Genomic DNA, 19,685 nt, shown 5'->3' on the forward strand with positions numbered 1-19,685 from the left:
CCCAGCACCGCCCTCCCCTTCGGGGCCAGGTCTGTGTCTCTCCAGAGAGCGCAGGTGGCCCTGCTCCGCTGGCTCAGGAGGCCAAGGAGCAGAGGGACGACGTATCTGTCCAGGCGGCCGCGGAGTCTCCGGCTCCCAGGGTGGGGGATGGGAAGTCTCCATCAGCTGTGGGAGCCCAGAGCCTGGAACCTCCCAGCACGGAGTGGAGGGCAGACTGACAGCCAGGGGCCTGGGTTTGTGGGGATTCCCAGCGGCAGAGCTGGTGCCCACAGTAGTCTCAAGGCACCGCTTCCCCTCGCAGTCTTACCCCCTCACACCACCCTGGGGGCACCTGGCTTCCAGTTAACCTCTTGGCTGCCAGCATTGTTGCATGCTGCCATCAAGCCTCTCTGCAAAGCTGAGAGGCCCCCGCAAAGCTGAGTGAGAGGTCCCCAAAGCTGAGAGGTCCCCAAAGCTGAGGAGGCCCCCAAAGCTGGTTGCATCTTTTACATCTGGAAGGTGGGGGACATGGAGGCAGCCTGGCTTCCCCGCTGCCCTTTACCTCTCAGTGTTCTCTCACATCCTTCCTCCCACCTGCTTCATTCTCCAACTCAGCCTGTTCTTTTTCACCCACTGAGTCTCCAGCTTCCACAGAAAGCCTTGCTAAGTGGATTAAAGGGGTTCCACCCAACTTCTCCATCTGGCCTCAGGAATGTCCGTCCTGGGGTTCAGCTCATATGTATTCACCAACTCTACCTGATCACTGGATTTATTCTACTCTGCTAATAGACGATCAGCGTCTCCACATTGGTTCAGACATGCACCCACATCTGAATATGACCGGCAAGCAGGTGTCCTCTGTTAGCACAAACAGGGGAAGGGCAGGAGACATTCCCAACGCTGGTGGGCTTCCTTGGGGCTGGGGAGAAGGTCCTGCCTGTTGGCTCAGACCTGATGTTCACTCAGCCTCAGCCTCAGCCTCAATTCTGGCTTCTGGGACCTCAGGCTTGGTCTTTTCTGCCCCTCTTTTGCCTTTTCCCTCTTGCCTCATCTCTAGAAACTCTTCCCAGCATCCTCCTGCCTTCAGACTCATAGCCATTGGCAATATTGATGTTCTTTTGGTTTTTCAATTCAAGATAAATGTTATGCACAACAGAGCATACAAAAACTAGTGTGCAGTTTAAGGAATATTGACAGCCTGACCCGTTGTGGCTCAGAGGTTGTGCGGAGGTCTATGAACCAGGAGGTCATGGTGTAAATCCTGGTCAAGGCACATGCCCAGGTTGTGGGCTCAATTCCCAGTGTGGGGTGTGCAGGAGGCAGCCAATCAACGATTTTCTCTCATCATCAATCTCTCTCTCTCTCCCCCTTTCTCTCTGAAATAAATAAAAATATTAATAAAATAAAATAAAGTGGAGATGCAGTCTCTCCAGTAACAGTAGTCAGTCATTTCTGGCTGATGTTAATACCTCTCCTACTATGTGTACCGGTTAATAATGCTGATTTTTTTCACTAGATGGAGTTACACATATGTTGATATACCATGTATGTGATTTGATATGCACACTATTTTGTTGTATTGACAATAAGCTTCAAAACTTCATATGTTAAATTTTCTGAAGGTGTTAACATCATAGATATTTTTATGCCTAAAAATGTCAAATTTTGTGCCAAAAAAAGAGCATTTGGGGGAAGTTTTAATTCATTATTTTGAAGAAAAGTGCTGCTGAAAGTTATCGTATACTTCGGGAGGCTTATAGTGAACATGCTCCATCTCAAGATACCTGTGAACGCTGGTTTAATGCTTTAAAAGTGATGATTTTGACGTGAAAGACAAAGAATGTCCAGGTCAACCGAAAACATTTGAAGACCAACAATTACAAGCATTATTGGGTGAAGATGCATGTCAAACTCAAAAACAACTTGCTGAAAGATTAAACATTGCTCAGCAAACAATTTCCGATTGTTTACAAGCAATGGGAAAGATTTTAAAGGAAGGAAAATGGGTGCCACATCAATTGAATGAAAAACAAATGGAAAACCGAAAAGTCATCAATAAAATGTTACTTTAACGGCACAAAGAAAAAATATATATATTTTTGCATCGAATTGTGACTGGTGATGAAAAGTGGATTTATTTTGAGAACCCCAAACACACAAAATCGTGGGTTGATCCAGGTCAACCATCAACATGGACGCAAGGCCAAATCGCTTCGGAAAGAAGACAATGCTCTGCGTTTGGTGGGATCAGAAAGGTGTGGTGTATTATGAGCTTCTAAAATAAGGTGAAACTGTTAATACTGATTGCTACCAACAACAAATAATCAATTTGAACCACGGTTTGACTGTAAAACGATCAGAATGGCCCAGCAGACACGGCAAAGTAATTTTGCTTTATGATGACACACCACCACACACTTCAAAACCAGTTAAAGACACGTTAAAAGATCTTGCCTGGGAAGTACTAACCTACCCGCTGTACTCACCAGACCTTGTTCCTTCAGATGACCACTTGTTCGGATCAATGGCACACGTACTTTCTGAGCAGCACTTCAAAACGTACGAAGAGCCGAAGCCGGTTTGGCTCAGTGGTGGAGCGTCGGTCTGCGGACTGAAGGGTCCCAGGTTCGATTCCGGTCAAGGGCATGTACATTGGTTGCGGGCACATCCTCGGTACCGGGTGTGCAGGAGGCGGCTGGTTGATGTTTCTCTCTCATCGACGTTTCTAGCTCTCTATCTCTCTCCCTTCCTCTCTGTAAAAAATCAATAAAATTGTATTTAAAAAAAAAAAGCAACGTATGAAGAAGTGGAGAATTGGGTCTCTAGTTTGCCTCAAAACAAGAAAAGTTGTATTGGGATGGTATCCACAAATTATCTGAAAGATGGGAGAAATGTGTAGCTAGCGATGGACATTACTTTGAATAAAGCACTTTTGATGTTTCTCTTGAAATTAATGTGTTTTCTTTTATTACAAAAGCTGAATCTTTAACCAGCATCTGCATTATTAACCGGTACTAGTTAAAAAAATGTGGATTGTCCTTTTACCAGTTAAAAATGCAGATACCAGTTAAAATTGCAGATTGACCCTTTAGTGATTAATAATTAAAACTTCTTGCAAATGTTCTTTTTCTGGCATAAAAGTCAACATTTTTAAGTGTAAAAATATCTATGATGTTAACACCTTCAGAACATTTGACATATAAAGTTTTGAAGCTTGTTGTCAATATAATAAAATAGCATACATATCAAATTGCATATATATCAACATATGTGTAACTCCATCTAGTGAAAAAAATCTGCATTATTAACCGGTACACCTAGTAGTTCAGCCACATTTCCTCTAGAGCATTCTGAAAACATAAAGACTAAATTATAAAGTTCACTACCAACAAAAATCCTTATATAAAATAATAAGGGAAAGAAATGGGGAAATTAATATATAGAGTATATGGTACAAAACAAGCAAGAAAGAAAATACACATAGCTTCTACAATAATTATTTTTGAAACTTAGAAGTTGATATTTATAACGTTCCTCTTCCATTACTCATTTTATTTTCACTTTTCCATAAAAGGGCACTTCTGTTTGTTTTTAACCAGGCCAGGTGACCAAACCTTCGTTCCCTTTCCTTTTTTTTTTTTTAGAGAGAAAGTAGAAAGGAAGGAGGGAGGGAGGGCGGAAGGGAGGGAGAGAGAAACATCGATGTGAGAGAGACACATCAATTGGTTGCCTCTTGCATGCACCCCAACCAGGGCTGGGGATTGAACCTGCCACCCAGGCATGTGCCCTTGATCAGGATCCGAACCAGTGACTTTTCAGTGCATGGGCCAATGCTCCAACCACTGACCCACACCAGCCAGGGACAAACCTTCATTCTTGAAGAATCTAAGTCCTCAGAATTGAATTGCAACCACTTCGTCCTTCGAATTTGAGATCAGCCACCTCAGACAGTAACTTCCTTCTTCATTGTTGGTAGCAGAAGCTGCTATGGAACTGGGCTTCCTAAAGCCAGTGGGTATGACAGGGGCTCAGAAGGAGGCCAGGTTACAGAGCTCAGTCATCAGAGTCCAGGTGGACAGAATTACTGTAATGGGCAGAAGGACCCAATGGCAAGCTGGGATGTAGTGTGATGGCCAATAGACCATCTAGGCAGGTGGACAGCCAATGATGGTACTTCATGACTTCATAGCCAAAAATGAGCAAGAATGAGTTAGCAGAAGGCTGATGTCAACCATTGCAAAGGAAAAATCATGGTCCCTCCCCAAATTCCAGACCCAAAGCATTTTTGGCTGCAGAGCCTATTGATCGAAGGGGAGGCCAGTTTCCTTCAGGAAAAATCTTGCAATGGCACAGACGCTTATATCATAATAATGATCTCACGCATCTCCCAAAGGTGCTCACAGCCATTTTTCAGAGCAACTGCATCCTGAGGAAAGGGGAATCTCAGATCTTTCAAGACTTTGGATACAGGGTCTGAGCTGACTCTGATAACTAGGGGACCAAAGTGCTCTTAAGAACACATATTAGCCAAAACTGGTTTAGCTCAGTGGGTAGAGCGCGGTCTGCGGACTGAGGGGTCCCAGGTTCTATTCCAGTCAAGGGCATGTACCTTGGTTGCAGGCACATCCCCAGTAGGGGGTGTGCAGGAGGCAGCTGGTCGATGTTTCTCTCTCATTGATGTTTCTAACTCTCTTTCTCTCTTCATCTCTGTAAAAAAAATCAATTATATATATATATAATTTTTATTTTTATTTTTTTTAAAGAACAGATATTAGAGCCCTAGACAGGTAGCTTTCAATTGCTTATGTCATTCCAATGCGCCAAGGAAGCAGGTTTGATCCTCAGTCGGGGCACCTACAAGAATCAACCAATGAATGCATAATAAGTGGAACAACAAATCGACATTTCTATCTACCTCTCAAATCAATTTTAGAAAAGAGCACATACTGTATTAGAATAGGACGTACATCGGCCAGGCGATAAGAGGAGACCTGGCCAAGTTCATCCCACAGTGGGTGTAAGAGGTCCTCTTATTCGCCTGGTGATCATTTCCCTGGTCCCCAAATCCCGAACTGGAACGGAGTCTAGTCCTTGGCAGCTGCAGAAGTTCAGTGGGAACAGCCCCCTCGCCTTGCCTAGACAGGACACAGAAGGAATACCTACTCCTGGCAGAATGATAGTGATTACGGACCACAAAGGATGCAGGAGTGGCGGTCCCTGTTACGTCCCCATTTAACTCATCAGTCTGGCCCTCACAACAGCCAGATGATGGTGGACATAACAAAGTGGCAGCCCCAGGTCGTCCCAATGTAACTGCTGTGCCAGACGATGTGAGTTTTCCTAAAACAGACCGAGTGCCCCTGACATTTAGAATGTGCTATTCATTTGGTGTCGAAAAAAGAATCTTACAGAAGCACACTTCCATCTCCTCGCTCTCTGACTTTGAATACTGTTGTTATGTAAACACTGTATTTTAGTTGGCATTTCCATGTTTGTTAACGAATGAGTGTTTTTCTCACATGCGTATTAGTCATTTGGGTTTTCTCTAGTATGAAGTTCCCATTCAAAGCATTTTGCTCATTTTTCTCTTGGACTATTTTTAACTGCTTTGTATCTTTTGTCACTTATGTGTACTACAAATATCTCCTTGCGTTCTGTGGCTTGCCATTTGGTTCTGTTTATTGTATCTTTTCATGAACAGAAATTCTCATTTTTAATATAATAAAATGTATCATTTTTTAAAATCTCCTTTTAAGAAATCTTTTCTAGCTGGAACCGGTTTGGCTCAGTGGCTAGAGCGTTCTCATTTTTAATATAATAAAATGTATCATTTTTTTAAATCTCCTTTTAAGAAATCTTTCCTAGCTGGAACTGGTTTGGCTCAGTGGATAGAGCGTCGGTCTGAGGACTGAAAGGTCCCAGGTTCGATTCCAGTTAAGGGCATATACATTGGTTGTGGGCACATCCTTGGTAGGGGGTGTGCAGGAGGCAGCTGGTCGATGTTTCTCTCTCATTGATGTTTCTAGCTCTCTATTCCTCTCCCTTCCTCTCTGTAAAAAATCAATAAGATATATATTTAAAAAAAAAAAAAAAAGAAAGAAAAAGAAAAGAAAAGAAAAGAAAAGAAATTTTTTCTAGCCCTAACCGGTTGGACTCAGTGGATAGAGCATGGACTTGCGTACTCAAGGGTCCCAGGTTTGATTCCGGTCAAGGGCATGTGCCTTGGTTGTGGGCACATCCCCAGTAGGAGGTGTGCAGGAGGCAGCTGATAAATGTTTCTTTCTCATCGATGTTTCTAACTCTCCCTTTCCCTTCCTCTCTGTAAAAAATCAATAAAATATATGAAAAAAACCTTTATAATGTTTTGGTGACTGGTAAGGCAAGTCCTTCCATTTTATATTTTTCAAGAGTGTCTTGTTTTTTCTTGGTCCCTTGCATTTCTATAATAATGTTAAAATTAACTTTACAAGTGCAACAAAACCAAATTAACCTTAGTAGGATTTATATTGGAATTATGACTGCACTGTATTTAGGGTTCAATTTGGATGGAACTGACATCTTTATAATCCTGAGTCTTCCAATCTGTCATAACAGTACATATACCTCTCTTTTCATTTACCTCGTCTTTAAAATTTACCAAAATTATATCAATTTCTCCAAAAAAAATCTTATTCATATTTTGTTAGGTTTATCCTAGATTATTTATATGTTTTGTACTTTTTTAAAAGGTACCTTGTTAAAAATTTATTTTCTAACCATTGCTGATATAGATAAGCAATTGATTGCTTAGTGTGTTAAATATTATATAACATAAAATTTGTCATTTTAACCATTTTTAAGTGTACAATTCAGTGGCATTAATTACATTTACAATGCTATATGGCCATCACCACTGTTCATTTCCTTCATCACTCTGTTACGAACATTTGTGTACAAGTATCTGCTTAAATCTATGTTTTCAATTCTTTTGAATTGCTGTGTCACATGAGAATTCCTTGCTTAACATTTTAGGAATATAAAACTGTTTCTACAGTAGCTGAACCACTTTGCATTCTCATCAGTAACGTACAAGTGTTCCAGTTTCTCCACAGCCTCTTTGACACTTGCTATTTTCCGTTGTTTTATAACAGCCATGCTACTACATGCAAGGGGTTTCTCTTTGTGGTTTTGATTTGCAATTTCCTAATAATGAGCATTTTTAGTGTATTTATTGGCCATTTGTGTATCTTCTTTGGAGAAATGTCTATTCAAGTCCTTTGACCATTTTTCAGTTGGATTGTCTTTGTGCAATTGACTTTTAAGTTGATTTTGCTAATGTATTAAACATTTCTATAAATTGAAACAACTTATCTATAGCTTCTTTTGGATTTTCTTGCTACACAATTAGTTGCAAATTACAGGCTTGCTTCTTCCTCGCCAAATCAAGCTTCCTTGTCCTTTTTCTGATCTCAGAAGGAAAAACTTCAGTATTAAGTATGATGTTTGCTAGAGGTTTTTTTTAATAGATATCCCTTATCAGGTTATAGAAGTTCTCCTCTATTCTTAGTTTGCTCAAAGTGTTAATTATTAACAATGGCAAATTTTATCAGATGCTTTTTCTGTTTTTGAGATCAATACATAGTTTTTATTTTTTACTCATGTTCATGTGGATGGTTACATGAATCGATTTTTCTAATATTATCAAACTTCATTTCTGGAATAACTCAATTGGGTCATGATGTATTTCCCTTTTTATATGTTACTGGTTTCAGTTTGCTAATGTTTTGTTTATTTAGGATTTTAAAATTTATTTTCAAGCCGAAACCGGTTTGGCTCAGTGGATAGAGCGTCAGTCTGCGAAATGAAGGGTTCCAGGTTCGATTCTGGTCAAGGGCATGTACATTGGTTGCGGGCACATCCCTGGTAGGGTGTGTGCAGGAAGCGGCTGGTCGATGATTCTCTCTCATCGATGTTTCTGGCTATCTATCCCTCTCCCTTCCTCTCTGTGAAAAATCAATAAAATATATTTTAAAAATAAAATAAAATAAAATTTATGTTCATGAGCGACATTGGCAAGAGGCAGCCTATCGATGTCGCACTCTCACATAGATGTTTCTCTCTCTCTCCCTCTCTCAATCAATTTTTTAAATTTCCCATAAACATTTTCATTCAATGTTTTTGTGGACATATATTTAATTTTCCCTTCGGTAAATATCTACGAATGAACAAATGAGTCATAGTATAAGTATATGCTTAACTTTTTAAGATACATATGCCTGTTTTCCAAAGTGCTTGTGCCATTTGTTCAATGTACAGATGTGTCAGATTTCCAGTGCTCCATCTCCTTTCCAGCACTTGGAGTTTTCAGTCTTTTTGCATTTTAGCCAGTTGATGAGTATGTGATGATATCTCACCGGGGACTAATAATGTTGACCTTTTTCCTGAGCGTATTAACCACTTGTATAGTTTCTTCTGTAAAGTTGTGTTCATGTCTTTTGGCAAATTTTTTATTGAGTTGATTGTCTTTTTCATCATTTAGTTGCAGGAGTTCTTTATATATTCTAGATACAAGTCTTTTATTCAATAGTAGAGGCCTGGTGCACAAAATTCGTGTAGGGGAGGGGGTCCCTCAGCCCAGCCTGCACCCTCTCCAAACAGGAACCCCTCAGAGGATGTCCAACTGATGGTTTAGGCCCCATCCCTCTCACAATCCAGAGCAGCTGGCTTCTAACTGCTCGCCTGCCTGCCTGCCTGCCTGATTGCTTCCCAACCGCCCTCCTGCCAGCCTGGTCACCCCTCAACTGCCCCCCTGCTGGCCTGGTCACCCCCTAACAGTCCAGAAGGAAGTTGGACATTTAGAAGATGTCCAGTCACCCAGTCTAATTAGCATATTATCCTTTTGTTAGTATAGATAACAAAATAAAACAGTTTTTAGATTGTGTGCAAACTTTTTCTTCCAAACTGTGACTTGTCATAAGAATCAATGTAATGGATTTTGTTGTTTTCCAAAATGCTGGACTTCGTTCTAACAGGCAATTAGTCAGCTTATTCATAATAAACAACTCATTTGAGGTTTATTTTTCTTAGGTGTCAGGGAAGGTCTAAATTTGCATTTACTCTAAGGCTAAAATAGCCCTACTACTAACATGTTACTTTCCGAGGTCTCTACTGAGCGCCTGGGTGTTTTGTTGTTGTTAATCCTCACCTGAGGACAATTTTCCATTGATATTTAGAGGAAGTGAAAGGAAGGGGAGAGGGAAAGAGAATGAGAGGAGAGAGAGAGAGAGAGAGAAAGAGAGAGACATTAATGTGACACATCGATTGGTTGCCTCCCACCTGTGCCCCAACCAGGGTCCGGGGTCAAACCTACAACCCAGGCACGTGCCTCTGACCAGGAATCAAAACCAAAACCCTTTGGTGTGCAGGCAATGCTCTAATCAATGCTCTTAACAAAGATTGTCCATTCTGTGTGGTCAATGCTTGACTAGCCTTCTGTCAGGTCTGGGAATTCGTTAGTTTACAGAACACCACTGACTCAGATGAGTGGAGCTTAGTATGAAACAAGTCACGTGCACGGCTTAGCAGTAAACAAGTCTCAAGGACACTCTGATCCATGTTTCTGGAGCTCTTTTTCTACCTGGTGTTCCACTTTGGCCATTGGGAGCTGCATGTAATATGTTTCCTCATCTTCTTACTTTACCTCTTACTATGCACATTCAGCAAACATGTATCGAGCACCTACTCTGTGCCATGTCCTGTGCAAATCGTTTACAGGGGTCTTCAAACTACGGCCCGAGGGCCACATGCGGACTGCAGAGGAGTCTGATCCTGCCCGCCAGGTTTTTTGGGCTGTGAGCGCAGCCGAGGTGTTACAGTAGGGATTAGTAGTTCATATAGTCCGGCCCTCCAGCTCTCTGAGGGACCGTGATCTGGCCCCCACTTTAAAAAGTTTGAGGACCCCTGGTTTAAGAACTGCATGTAGATGCTTGTTTTTGGACGACGAGGTTCGTCTATAAGTGGAGGGAATTAAGAGGAAGAATGGAACTCAAAATCAGAGCTGTGGGATTGGAGCATTAGCATTTGAATATAAGCAAGGAGTGACAGATTCTGATTTTGGGGTTTTTAAAAAGTTGTCAATTTACAGGGGAGTGAATAGATGGCTCCTTGGTGACTGGCCAGATAAGGTGGAAGTTTTTCGGTCACCCTCGGGTGTATGGCGTGAGCAATGGGCGGACCGGGGTGTCCCTGGCAGAGATAGAGCGCCTTGGAGGAGGGCCAAGTTACAAGAGCCTGCAGAGTGGAGAGAGAAGATAGCTCAGAAAAGACAAACTTAGGGGAGCACCAACATGGCCAGACACGATAGGAGAAAGACAGCCAGCCAAGAAGATAGAGAAGAAATCATCAGAGAGTTAGGAGGGGAACTGAGAGCAGACGTTTCTGAGAAGGGAGAGGCTGCATGCGTGAACTCAGCTGAGGAGCTGGGGCGTGTCCAATAGGTTTGGCAGCTCATACGCTATCAGTGGGAAGGGGAGGTAGGGTGGAAGCGAGGCTGCCTTGAGTAGAGGAGGGAGTGAGAGGCGAGAAAGGGAAGAGAGGACTTGAGCTGTGAGGAGAGCAGAGAGGTTTAGGGAGGATTGGTTATTTTAATAGGGTAGGCTTTGCTCATCAGAGCAGTAGGGGAAGAGCAAGAAGAGGGAGGGAACTTTGGGAAGACTGAAGGAGGAAGAACGGAAGTGGAGTGTGGTGATGGTGGGGGCAGGGTGCTCAAGAGAGGTAGGAGTCACACTGAACAGCCTGGGCCCCCTGGAGGACGGGTGGTGTCACTACAGACAAGTTTACAGGAGTTGGGGAGGAGAGGTTATTTATTAAAATTTTCAGTCCAAGGGCCTTTACTGAGAGAGAAAAATCTTCTCCCACCTGAAGTTGATTTCATGATGTTTATTAAGCTTCTGAATCTATTGAATAAGTGCTATTCCTTTATGTCAAATATTCAACCAAGTAAAAGGGAACCCTTTGGAAATTGGCCAATTAAATTTCTCCAAACTCTTTAAACCTGAGTTACCAAAACAATGGCAATAGGTAACACTCAATAGTGACTTAGTCGAAACTGGTTTGGCTCAGCGGAGAGAGAGTTGGCCTGCAGACTGAAGGGTCCTGGGTTTGATTCCAGTCAAGGCCATGTACCTTGGTTGCAGGCACATCCCCAGCAGGAGGCAGCTGATCAAAGTTTCTAACTCTATCCCTCTCCCTTCTTCTCTGTAAAAAATCAATAGAATATTTGAAAAAAAAATAGAATATTTGAAAAAAAATTAGTGATTTACTCTTTGCCGAGCACTTATAAGCATTACTTCACTTACCCTCACAACAGCCCCCAGAGGAAGCTACTATTGTGGGTGTTTTTTTTTAAATGTGTTTTTATTGATTTTCAGACAGAAAAAAGGAGAGGGAGAGAGAGAGAGGCAGAAACATCAATGATGATCCCACAACCCAGATGGGAATCAAACCTCGACCTCCTGGTTCATAAGTCGACACTCAACCACTGAGCCACACCAGTTGGGCGGAAGCTGCTATTATTATCACCTGGTTCCCATTTCACACCCGAGGAGACCGAGGCCCAGGCGGGGAAGTGCCTTGCCCCGGTCACACTCAGTCACCTGGGCCATGGAGACTCTGCCACAGATACACACGGTCATGAAAACATGGCTGATTTTTCGGACACTTTAAACACCTCAAGCAACTGGCAAACACACACAAGTAAAATTATTTCCGAATGTATCATGTCTGGTTATTAGGCAAATTGGAGCTTCTTTACAATGAGGAGAGCGAACTTAAAGCCACCATGTAGTTGTCCTCACTATTTAAAAAAAAAAAAAAAAAAATATATATATATATATATATATATATATATATATATATATATATATATATATATATATATATTGCCAAAACCGGTTTGGCTCAGTGGGTAGAGCGTCAGCCTGCGGACTGGGGGGTCCCAGGTTCGATTCCAGTCAGGGGCATGTACATTGGTTGCAGGCACATTCCCGATGTGGGGGGGTGTAGGAGGCAGCTGGTCGATGTTTCTCTCTCATTGATGTTTCTGGCTCTCTGTCCCTCTCCCTTCCTCTCTGTAAAAAATCAATAAAATATATTTAAAAATTAAAAATTAGCCGAGACCGGTTTGGCTCAATGGATAGAGCATCGGCTTGGGGACTGAAAGGTCCTGGGTTCGATTCCGGTCAAGGGCATGTACCTTGGTTGTGGGCATATCCCCAGTAGGGGGTGTGCAAGAGGCGGCTGATCGATGACTCTCTCTCATCGATGTTTCTAACTCTCTATCTCTCTCCCTTCCTCTCTGTACAAAATCAATAAAAAATATATTTAAAAAAAATTAAAAATTAAAAAAATATATATATTCTTACTGATTTCAGAGAGCAAGGGAGAGGGAGAGAAAGAAACATCAATGATGAGAGAGAATCATTGATTTGCTGCCTCCTGCACACCCCACACTGGAGACCGCCCCACACTGGAGACCGCCCCACACTGGAGACCGCCCCACACTGGAGACCGCCCCACAATGGAGACGCCCCACACTGGAGATGGAGCCCGCAACCCGGGCATGTACCCTTGACCGGAATTGAACCTGGGACCCTTCAGTCCAGAAGCTGACGCTCTAGCCACTGAGCCAAACCGGCCAGGACAAGGATGTCTAGGTTCTCAGGCAGAGGCCTGCCCGTGGTGAGAAGCATCTGTGACCCTGGGCCTCCTGCTGCTTTTCGCACCGGCCTAAGCGCAGGTGTGCCCCGTTATCCTTCTCTTCCCGTTATCCTTCTCTCCCGTTATCCTTCTCTTCCCATTATCCTTCTCTTCCCGAGGCTCAGACAGGACAGGAGCCCCGCCCCGGGCGTCTTTGAGAGGCTTTGCTACCCCAGGACACGGAAGCCGCTCTCACCCGGGAACCGTAATTCCTGGGAGCGGAGCTGTTTCTCTCTGGAGTAAGTGCACTCATTCCCAAAGCGCCACAGTGGATCCCGCTGAGAGTCCCGGGCGTGAGAGGACACGCTCATGGAGAGGGCAGGCAGGGTTTGGGGATTCGCTGGGCCGATGAGGCAGAAGGAGGAGGTGCCTCTGTGTGACAGGTCCTGGCAATCCTTCTTGGCATCCGCCCTCCAGAACTTTCCATCCAGGATGGAGGAGGGATGGCGGATCCACCAGGCTGCCGGCTCCATCCTTCACGGACACGCCTGCCACAGCACATGGAGTGCGTCTGTGTACCTTCTGGCTAAGTCGCGGGAGAGAGTCCCTGCTCACTCGGGGGTTTGCTGGCCAGCGAGATGGTGACGTGGTGCGCGGGAGGCCCCGGGGGCCGTGGGCTGCCTTCCCTGCACAGCCCAGAGCTCCTGGGAGCTCCAGCCCCTCAGCCTGGGCTTCAGGCTCTGTCTCCCCAGCCACCGAGCACAGCGCCTGCCTGCCCCTTAGCAGGTGCAGAATAAACGCTGTGGGCATGCTTGGATGAATAAGTGAACGAACTCCCCCATCCTCTCAAAGCTGAGCCTTAGGAAACCCTGTTTCCTCCAGTTACCCCAAAGATATCCGACACAGTGTGTTTTTCTGCAAAGTGAGATGGGTCACCGTGGTCTCCCCCCGCGTCTCCCAGCTGACAGCGCTGGAACCCGAGATAGGGGCCCGGGCCCTGCAGAACCACTCCCTCCGCCCCACCCCGCCCGCCGGGGCCCTTGGCACCACTGGCCGGGCACCAGCTGAAAGGAACCAGTCCGGGGCAGAGCCGAGGCTCTGGGCCCTGATTGGCTGCCCTGGGCCTGTTCAAAAGGAAACAAGGGGTGGCAGAGAGGGGAGCCGGGCTGGGGACTCCCTTCCCTCCCCCCCCCCCCCCCCCCCCCCCCCCCCCCCGGCTTTTGGAGAGACCAGGAGCCACTGGCTGAGTCAGCTGGAGTCTGATTGGCTCCCCCTCCGGGAGCAGAGGCACCCGGGAGGGACAGAGGTCTCCTCAGACCTCACCTTTCCTGCTGGGAGGGGATGTGAGCAGCTCAAGGGCCCCCACTGGGACAGCCCACAAAGGAGGGGAAGCTCAGGGGTTTGGGCCCAGAGGCCTTGCTCCTTCACTTTCCCATCAGCCAGGCCTGTGGGTCCCTCCCCGCACCTGTTGGGAGCATCAGAGCCTCAGGGTCCAGCGGAGGAAGGACCCCCCCAAGAGTCCGCATGCCGATGGGGGTTTTCTCTTCACTGCGGCCGTGGCTACTGTTTACCAAACGTTACTGCGCGCCTGGAGCGGTGCTCAGGGCTTCCTGCACAGCATCCCCTGCCACAGGCAGCACCTCTCGGAGGCTGGGCCTTACGGGTGAAGAGTCTGCGGCTTTAAAGACATCAGGAAACTTACTCAAGGTCACAGGCCAGTGAGAGGCCAGACACGATTGGTTTGATTCCAAAGCCATTGGCTTAACCACAACTCTCCTCCACACACACACACACACACACACTCACACATATACTCACACACACACTCACAGTCACACACACACACACTCACACACACACACACTCACACACACACACACACACACTCACACACTCACTCACACACACACACTCACACACACACTCACACACACACACTCACACACACTCACACTCACACACACACACTCACACACACACACACTCACACATATACTCACACACACACACACACTCACACACTCACACACACTCACACTCACACAGTGCACCGTGGGGAACACACTCACAGGCCCGGGCCCTGAGACAGACCCTGCCATCAGCTGGCAGGCAGAGGCCCCAGACATCTGGCTCCGCGGACAGGAGGGAGGCCGATAGGAGGGCTGGAGCTGTCCGGTCCCTCGAGCCAGGCCTGGCCCTTCCCTGGGGAGCCATCTGCACCTCCCTCAGGAGGGACAGAGAGAGAAGGGGCCCTCGGGGGCTGTGAGGGGAGGCCCGGACCAACAGGGAGACCCTCCGTCCCTGCGCAGAGGTCAGAGAGGAATCTCAGGGGATGCATGAGAGAGGCGAGCCAGGGGCAGGGCAGGGGGACCAGGGGAGCAGTCCTCCCTCCGTCCTTCCCCCGGGGCCCACCAGCGGTGTCTGGCGCACAGACATTCAGGCTCCAATTCCCGTCACCCCTCCCCCTCCTCCTGCTTCACTCACCGCCTGGCCCAGCGCAGGGAGTGGGCGCTCCAGTCAGTTGCCGTTAACTCTCCAATAACACAGCGAATGGACCCACTTATGCACGGATTTTTTCCCAATAAATATATACCTGGCCATCCAGCCACCCGTATCCTTGGGTTTTGTATCTGCTGAGTCAACTCACGACACACACACACACACACACACACACACACACACACACACTGTATTTTGGATCCCCAACTGGGAATCCGTGAATGCCGAGGGCCAACTGAATGCATTGTTCTGTGTTATTTTATACCAGAGGTCCAGGGCACGAAATTCATACACGGGGGCGGGGGGAAGGTCCCTCAGCCCAGGCTGCACCCTCTCCAATCCGGGACCCCTTGGGGGATGTGCCACAGCCTCTTGAAATCTGGGACCGCTGGCTCCTAGCCGCTCACCTGTCTGCCTGCCTGGTCGTCCCTAATTGCTCCCTTGCTGGCCTGATCGCCCCTAACTGCCTCTGCCTCACCCTGCACCCGGGACCCAGGATTCCCTCCTCCTGCCGGTGGCAGGCACCTGGGACCCAGGCTTTCCTCCCTCTGGCTGGCCATAGGCACCCAGAACCTGGGCTGGCTTCACCCAGGCCGCCACAGCTGCAGGGGATCGTGGGTGGGTGGCTTCACCTGGGCCGCAGCCGCAGGCTCCTGGGACTGTGGGGTGGGCAGCTTGTCCCTTTCTCAGGCAGCAGCCTGGCTGGTCCCCATTCCTCCTTCGCGAACTCATTTGTGCCTGGCTGGTCCCGCTCCTCTCTCCCCAGTGCTGAGTGTCTGAGCGGTTTCTGCAGTGAGGGCATGATGACATTTGCATACTAGCTCTTTAGTCTATCGGAGGATAAGGGACTGGAGCATCCACAAATTTTGCTATCTGAGAAGGTCCTGGAACCAATCCCTGTTGGTGCTGAGGGACAACCATAGTTAAGTTGTGGGGAGCCAAAAGTCACACAAGGATTTCTGACTGTGGGGGCTCAGAGCCCCTAACCTCTCCCCCCCCCCCCATTTCCCAAGGGTCCATGTATCACTGTTAGGGTGTGATGTGGAGTCCGTGGCGGTGGTCCATGTTTTATCAGCACTCAGTGGCTTTACGTAAAGTGCACAGGAGAGGGTGGCTGGGGGCGGGGTCCCTCCTTACGCTGGGGCTCCCCTCACACAGGGCCTGTTGCCAGGAGGTTCAGAGGGCACCCTTCCAGACACAGCCCGCACGCCACCATGGCCCCCGCCATCCTGGGCCCTCCGAGCCAGAGGGATCCTGCCTGGGGCTGACCCCACGCAGCCCCCAGCAAAGGGGATCGCTCCAGGGTTCAGGGGTCAGGCATGGAAGAGAGGGAAGGGACCCAGAGCCAGCTTCCGGGGGGTGGCTGAGAGATTGGAGAATCCAAGGTCAGCCCCTGCTATGCCTATTCCTACTGGGTCTGGGCTCACCCTGAACGCAGAGGGGGCCGGGGTCACAGATGGGGCCTCAGGAAGGAGGACTATGTGGTGGAGGAGGACCTGGGAAGGAGGAGGACAAGGAGAGGAAGGAAGGGGAGAAAGAGGAGGGGAGGCGAGCAGAGGAGAGGGGAAGGGGAGGGGAGGGGAGGGGAGGGGAAGGGGAGGGGAAGGGGAGGGGAGGGGAGGGGAGGGGAGGAGCATTTCTCTCTGTGTTGGGTGGCAAGCCCACAGAAAGGGAGGTGGCTGGACGAGAGAAGGGACTGGGCTCCATTTCAAACAATTAACCAGGGGAAGGGAGAGCATGGCCATCGGGACCAGTAGGTCAGGGCCTGGGATCAAGTTCAGAGCCAGGAGGCCAGGACGCGGGGCTGGCAGAAACTAGGCCAGAGGGAGGAATTTGGACTTTACCTGGAGGCGGCAGGAGCAGGGGGTGGGGCGGGGCGTGCAGACAGTGGGACAGGGACTCTCACCACAGGTCCCCCCCACCCCCCGTGCCCCACAGAGAGACCCGGGTGTGGGTCCTCGTCCTGCAGTCCCACCCTCCAGTTCACCTCTCCCCCCCGAAGGCTCTCTGCCCGCCCCCGGTCCTCTCAGGTGGAGGCTCTCTCCCGCTGACCTGTGTCAGGGCCCGGGGTCTCGGGGGCAGCCCGGAGCTGCACTGGGCAGTGAGTGGCGGGGAACAGGGGGCTGTGCCAGCCTGTCCTTCCCAGGCCCAGGCCTCCGGCGCTCTGGCGGGCCCTGGCTCTCCGGTCCGCTGCGGCCCCCGGAGCCCCAGCTGAGCGTCCCACGGGCGCCCGGCTCCCTCAGACCAGTCTGACCTCCAACTGCCACTGACCCGGGAAGAGCCATTTCCTGGAAAGTTTTCCCGCCCTGCCCCCGTTTCAAGCTTTGCACCCTGGCGGCCAGCATGGGAATCCCGTCCCAGCTCCCTGGCTTAGGAGTTGCGTGACCTCTGGGAGGTCACGTCATGTAGCGTGTCCCCTTTGCTTCCAGCTCGGTGAGGATTAACCAAGGGCAGTCTGTCAGGACAGACAGTTTACCGCGTGGCGGGTGGTCTTTGTGGGCGTTGATGAAGCCTTTCTGCATGGATGAGGAGGCAGGGGGCAGAGGCGGCTGGTTAATGGGGAAGAGAGGAGGCCTAGGCTTCAGCCTCCAGCCTGGGGCTCCGGCTCCTCCCGAGACTAACCTCTCCCTCCCTTGGAAGCCGGGGTCTTCAAACTACGGCCCTCGGGCCACATGAGGCCCCCAGAGGAGTCTGATCCGGCCCGCCAGGTTTTTTGGGCAGTGAGCGCAGCCGAGGTGTTACAGTAGGAATTAGTAGTTCATATAGTCCGGCCCTCCAGCTCTCTGAGGGACCGTGATCTGGCCCCCACTTTAAAAAGTTTGAGGACCCCTGCGAAGCCTCGCTCTCTCTGGAGACCGGTGAGCGGCTCTCTCCTCCTGCGCGCTGTGCTTTACCCCCGGAGACAGCAGGTAGACAGTGGGATTCACGGTGGATGAGATGTACCTAAAAGGGTGGGGAGATGGAGGCAGGGGCTGGGTTGAAAACTGAAAGTAACCTCAGGGGTTAGCGGTGCAGGCAACCGGGATAACGCAGTCGAATGCTCTCAGCCTAGGATTCCAACTCTCGTTCAAGACACCGCCTCCTGGAAGCCTTCCCTGACTACGTCACTCTCTTGTGGGAGAATTCCTGGGGCCTGAGAGGCTGCAGCTTAGCCTTGGCTAGCTTAGTGTTCCCTGACCGTCTCTCCATCATCCGGTCATGTCGAGAGGGTTTTCCCACGTATTAGCTCACTGAATCCTTCTAACAGCTTTGCGTTTGTGACCATGGTCCTACGGTTCAGGGGAGTCTGGATGTCCTGCTCACAGAGCAATGGCTGAAACGCAAGGTCAGGCTGCCTGGTTCCAGATCACACACAGTCTGTCCACTAGAGGCTTCTCCAGAGCTCGGCTAGGGCTGCCTCTGGGCACATAAATTCAAACTCCAAGTTTCCTGGCAGCAAGATAAAAAGGAAAAACTGCCAAAACCGGTGTGGCTCAGTGGATAGAGTGTCGGCCTGTGGACTGAAGGGTCCCGGGTTCGATTCCTCTCTGTAAAAAATCAATAAAATACATTTAAAAAAAAAAAAAAAAGGAAAACCTGATGAAGTAGGTAGTCCTCCCTCGTCTGAAACAAAGAACCTATCAGTTCATCTGAAGTTCCAGACCTTGTCCTAGTGCTTAATTCCAGAAATATTTTTTTAAAATATATTTTTTTTGATTTTTTTTTACAGAGAGGAAGGGAGAGAGATAGAGAGCTAGAAACGTTGATGAGAGATAAACATCTCGAGCAGCTGCCTCTTGCACACCCCCCACCGGGGATGTGCCCGCAACCAACGTACAAGCCCCTGACCGGAATCGAACCTGGGACCTTTCAGTCCGCAGACCGACGCTCTACCACTGAGCCAAACCGGTTTCGGCAAATTCCAGAAAGATTTTATGTAACATCTTTACCTAGGGGCTCACAGAAAGGTTCTCTCTAAATGGATAGTCAAAGAAGGTGTTTTTTTTTTTTTTTGGTTTTTTTTGGGGGGAGCGGTAACATTTTATTGCAGACTGAACAGTGAGAATGACCCAGCTGGGGAATCTGGGGAGGAGCCCTAGGAGGTGGGGAGAGACCAGCAGGAATGGCGCTGGTGCCTGGGTGGGACCGGAGGCGGGAGGTGAGCAGGGGCAGGAGTAGCCCAGAAGAGGGGCGGGTGTTACTCCGCGTGTGGGGGAGCCATGAAGGATTTTATACAGGGCAGTGATGTCCTCTGGTTTCTGTTTCTAAAAAATCACTCTGAGCCCAGCTTGCGTTGCTCAGTGGTTGAGCATCGGCCTATGAACCAGAAGGTCACGGTTCGATTCCAGGTCAGGCACAGGCCCGGGTGGTGGGCTTGATCCCCAGTGTGGGGCGTGCAGGAGGCAGTCGACCAATAATTCTCTCTCATCATGGATGTTTCTCTCTCTCTCCCTCTCCCTTCCTCTAGGGGGTCCAGCGGTCACAGGCCCACATTGCTCCTCCTGACACCTCAGTGCCACGCCCATGGCCAGGGAGAGGAAGCAGCCGCCCCT

The sequence above is a fragment of the Pipistrellus hanaki genome (genome assembly GCF_964339955.1).
Source record: "Pipistrellus hanaki genome assembly, chromosome: 16".
NCBI lineage: Eukaryota > Metazoa > Chordata > Mammalia > Chiroptera > Vespertilionidae > Pipistrellus > Pipistrellus hanaki.